Raw genomic sequence first — 5,000 nt, 5'->3', positions numbered from 1 at the left:
AAACTCGAAACAAAATGGAAAATTATCCAACTTCAACTAACTTCACATTGCGGCCCCTTGTTCTTGTGTTCACTTTCCTATCAGAAACGCTTCCCTCCCGAACCTTATATCCAGGTTACAAGCAGCCCAGGGGAACAGATTTCCAACGCACTCAATATCCTGATTGGCAACGCTCTCAATCTGCGGCAGGCGCAGAAGCTCCAGCAACTCCGACAGATCATCTCAACGAGGTTCCAGAAGCGAACCACGTCCTTCCGTCGGTTCTTTGGTCCCGAACAACGTTCCACAGTCAGATCCAGAGCATGACATCCGACGTTTATGGACTTTTAGATAGCGGAGCAGCTTTTCACGTTACTTGCCAAAGAGAACTTTTCACAGAACTACGTAAGACTGACATAAAAGAACTACATTCAGGGTCAAATCACCTATGCAAAGTTGAAGGAGAAGGAACTGCTTACGTAAAAGAATTAGACCAAACGATTCCACGCGTTCTATACATTCCGAAAGCTGCAAGTAACTAACTTACTCAGTATGTATCACCTAAAGGAAGACTTAGGTTATAAACTTATGCTTTTAGAAAAAGAAGTCCACGTTATCAAGAACGAGACAGTTGTTGCTCGTGCTTTTCCAATTAGAGGTGTTTACTACTTAAAGCCAAAACCTTATGAATCCTTTTTACCTGCTGTACGGAAAGAAGCCTGATATCCAAAGCCTCCATATTTTTGGCTCATATGCCATGGTTAACACTCCGCTGGTCCAGAGAAAGAGAGGAGGCCCAGTAGCAGAAAGGCCGCGATTCATAGGTTTTGATCAAAGTTGTAAGCAGTGTAAATTTGCTGACACCAATCCACACAGTGGTTATTTCAACCTCAGCTAAATTTGAAGAAGGTACAGATTGGTCCCAGAATACCCAGTAATGATACTTCAGTTTATTTTTCCAATCGATGATGTTGAAGGTTCAGCTGTTCCAGATGTTGTTTCTCCACAAGTCCTAGCGGGGAAGTTGGAGACGGAGATGACCAAGATGAAGGATGGACCACAGTTCCAAGACGTTCCAAGAGAATTCCTCCTTGTGGAAAAAACTGAACACCTGGGTAGACCGGTGCCAATGCCACAAGAGGACAGGCTAAGAGTACGGAAGGGCGGTCTTCAACGTAGAGAAAAGTAAAATCCTACACCTAGGTAAGGAAAAAACCCCAAAACAGACACAGACACCCGGTGTCGCCACATTCAGGTGGCAGGCAGAGAGAGAGAGAGAGAGAGAGAGAGAGAGAGAGAGGCGGACAGGGGGCTGGGGGGCGGGAGCTGTGGCCCAGGCTTCCGTCAGCGCTCGGCTCAGGCCGGTAGACCGGGGCCACTAGCGCGCAACGACGGTACAAGGCCCGGGATCCCGTCGCCCGTCCACGGTAGACCGGCGGGGAGACCGGTAACCACCGCCGAGGCGACGGCGGAGGTCCGGCAGCGAGGCCCGGGCACCCCGCGTCCCGCGCTGTGGGCCAGGGGCTGGGATCGGCCGGGTAGACCGGTTACCCTAACGTTTGCAGACGGCCCCGGGGCCCCGCGCCGTCACCGAGGCGACGTGCGGGGTACCACAAAGCGGCACGTGCTCCCCGCGACGGGTACGAACGAGACGCCGGCTTCCCGTGGGAGAGGCCCGGTAGACCGGTACCCGTTGCGCGCGCCCGTGCGAGGTCCCCGAACGAGAGGCCGTCTCCCGGCGCCGGCGCCCGGGGTCTGAGAGGCCCGGTAGACCGGTGTGAGCACCGTCCGCGGAGTTTCCCGGGGACCCGGGCCACCGCCAAAGTTTCGGCCGAGGCCCGGGACGCGGCTCCCCTCGCTGGGATCCAGTTCCGCTTGGCCGGCGCACCGCTGGGACCGGCTGGAGGTCCGGGGGTCCGCCAACGGTTTGCGCGCTGTCGGGGCACGACTGGGATGGGTCCGGTAGACCGGGTACGCCTACCGTTCGAGGCGCCAAACCGAGGCCGTTGATGCACGTCGCGGCCGAGGTCCCCGAACGAGACGCTGGCTTCGCGCGCCGGCGCACGGTGTCGGAGAGGCTCGGTAGACCGGTGTGAGCACCGTCCGCGGAGTTTCACGAGGACCCGGGCCACCGGCCAAGTTTCGGCCGAGGCCAGGGACCCGGCTCCCCTGGCTGGGATCCAGTTCGGCTTGGCCGGCGCCCGGCTGGGACCGGCTGGAGGTCCGGGGGTCCGCCAACGGTTTGCGCGCTGTCCGGGCACGACTGGGATGGGCCCGGTAGACCGGGTACGCCTACCGTTCGAGGCGCCAAACCGAGGCCGTTGATGCACGTCGCGGCCGAGGTCCCCGAACGAGACGCTGGCTTCGCGCGCGGGCGCACGGGGTCGGAGAGGCTCGGTAGACCGGTGTGAGCACCGTCCGCGGAGTTTCCCGAGGACCCGGGCCACCGGCCAAGTTTCGGCCGAGGCCCGGGACCCGGCTCCCCTGGCTGGGATCCAGTTCCGCTTGTCCGGCTCCCGGCTGGGACCGGCTGGAGGTCCGGGGGTCCGCCAACGGTTTGCGCGCTGTCCGGGCACGACTGGGATGGGCCCGGTAGACCGGGTACGCCTACCGTTCGAGGCGCCAAATCGAGGCCGTTGATGCACGTCGCGGCCGAGTTCCCCGAACGAGACGCTGGCTTCGCGCGCCGGCGCACGGGCTCGGAGAGGCGCGGTAGACCGGTGTGAGCACCGTCCGCGGAGTTTCCCGGGGACCCGGGCCACCGGCCAAGTTTCGGCCGAGGCCCGGGACCCGGCTCCCCTGGCTGGGATCCAGTTCCGCTTGGCCGGCGCCCGGCTGGGACCGGCTGGAGGTCCGTGGGTCCGCCAACGGTTTGCGCGCTGTCGGCGCGCGACTGGGTAGACCGGGGCCGCTACCGGTCGCGGGCGGCCCCGGGGCCGCGCACCGTCGCCGGGGCGACGGGCGAGGTCCGTCACCGAGGCGCGGCGCTTCCCATGTCGCGTTCCACGAACGCGACGCTGGCTTCCCGCGCCGGCGCCCGGGGTCCGAGAGGCCGAGTGGACCGGTCTGACTAAAGTTCGCGAAGGGCCCCCGGGTCCCCATCCGTCCCCGTGCCGACGACCGTGCGAGGTCCCCGAACGAGAGGCCGTCTCCCGGCGCCGGCGCCCGGGGTCGGAGAAGCCCGGTAGACCGGTACGACTACCGTCCGAGGAGTTTTCCGGGGGCCCGCTGGGACCGAGCGGAGGTGCGAGGTCGGCGAACGGTATCCGCGCTGTCGTGGCACGACTGGGATGGGCCCGGCAAACCGAGGCCGTTGATCCACGCGTCGGAGAAGCCCGGTAGACCGTTGTGAGCACCGTCCGCGGAGTTTCCCGTGGACCCGGGCCGCCGCCGAGGTTTCCGGGACTCGGCTCCCCTCGCTGGGATCCAGTTCCGCTTGGCCGGCGCCCCGCTGGGACCGGCTGGAGGTCCGGGGGTCCGAAAACGGTTTGCGAGCTGTCCGGGCACGACTGGGATGGGCCCGGTAGACCGGGTACGCCTACCGTTCGAGGCGCCAAACCGAGGCCGTTGATGCACGTCGCGGCCGAGGTCCCCGAACGAGACGCTGGCTTCGCGCGCCGGCGCACGGGGTCGGAGAGGCTCGGTAGACCGGTGTGAGCACCGTCCGCGGAGTTTCACGAGGACCCGGGCCACCGGCCAAGTTTCGGCCGAGGCCAGGGACCCGGCTCCCCTGGCTGGGATCCAGTTCGGCTTGGCCGGCGCCCGGCTGGGACCGGCTGGAGGTCCGGGGGTCCGCCAACGGTTTGCGCGCTGTCCGGGCACGACTGGGATGGGCCCGGTAGACCGGGTACGCCTACCGTTCGAGGCGCCAAACCGAGGCCGTTGATGCACGTCGCGGCCGAGGTCCCCGAACGAGACGCTGGCTTCGCGCGCCGGCGCACGGGGTCGGAGAGGCGCGGTAGACCGGTGTGAGCACCGTCCGCGGAGTTTCCCGGGGACCCGGGACGCCGCCGAGGTTTCGGCCGAGGCCCGGGACCCGGCTCCCCTCGCTGGGATCCAGTTCCGCTTGGCCGGCGCCCGCCTGGGACCGGCTGGAGGTCCGGGGGTCCGCCAACGGTTTGCGCGCTGTCGGGGCACGACTGGGATGGGCCCGGTAGACCGGGTACGCCTACCGTTCGAGGCGCCAAACCGAGGCCGTTGATCCACGTCGCGCCCGAGGTCCCCGAACGAGACGCTGGCTTCGCGCGCCGGCGCACGGGCTCGGAGAGGCGCGGTAGACCGGTGTGAGCACCGTCCGCGGAGTTTCCCGAGGACCCGGGCCACCGGCCAAGTTTCGGCCGAGGCCCGGGACCCGGCTCCCCTGGCTGGGATCCAGTTCCGCTTGGCCGGCGCCCGGCTGGGACCGGCTGGAGGTCCGGGGGTCCGCCAACGGTTTGCGTGCTGCCGGCGCGCGACTGGGTAGACCGGGGCCGCTACCGGTCGCGGGCGGCCCCGGGGCCGCGCGCCGTCGGCGGGGCGACGGGCGAGGTCCGTCACCGAGGCGCGGCGCTTCCCATGTCGCGTTCCACGAACGAGACGCTGGCTTCCCGCGCCGGCGCCCGGGGTCCGAGAGGCCGAGTGGACCGGTCTGACTAAAGTTCGCGAAGGGCCCCCGGGTCCCCATCCGTCCCCGTGCCGACGACCGTGCGAGGTCCCCGAACGAGAGGCCGTCTCCCGGCGCCGGCGCCCGGGGTCGGAGAGGCCCGGTAGACCGGTACGACTACCGTCCGAGTAGTTTTCCGGGGGGCCCGCTGGGACCGAGCGGAGGTGCGAGGTCGGCGAACGGTATCCGCGCTGTCGTGGCACGACTGGGATGGGCCCGGCAAACCGAGGCCGTTGATCCACGCGTCGGAGAGGCCCGGTAGACCGGTGTGAGCACCGTCCGCGGAGTTTCCCGTGGACCCGGGCCGCCGCCGAGGTTTCCGGGACTCGGCTCCCCTCGCTGGGATCCAGTTCCGCTTGGCCGGCGCCCCGCTGGGACC

This window comes from Erythrolamprus reginae, chromosome 10 (assembly GCF_031021105.1).
Source record: "Erythrolamprus reginae isolate rEryReg1 chromosome 10, rEryReg1.hap1, whole genome shotgun sequence".
Classification (NCBI taxonomy): domain Eukaryota; kingdom Metazoa; phylum Chordata; class Lepidosauria; order Squamata; family Dipsadidae; genus Erythrolamprus; species Erythrolamprus reginae.
This window is presented reverse-complemented; position numbering follows the sequence as displayed.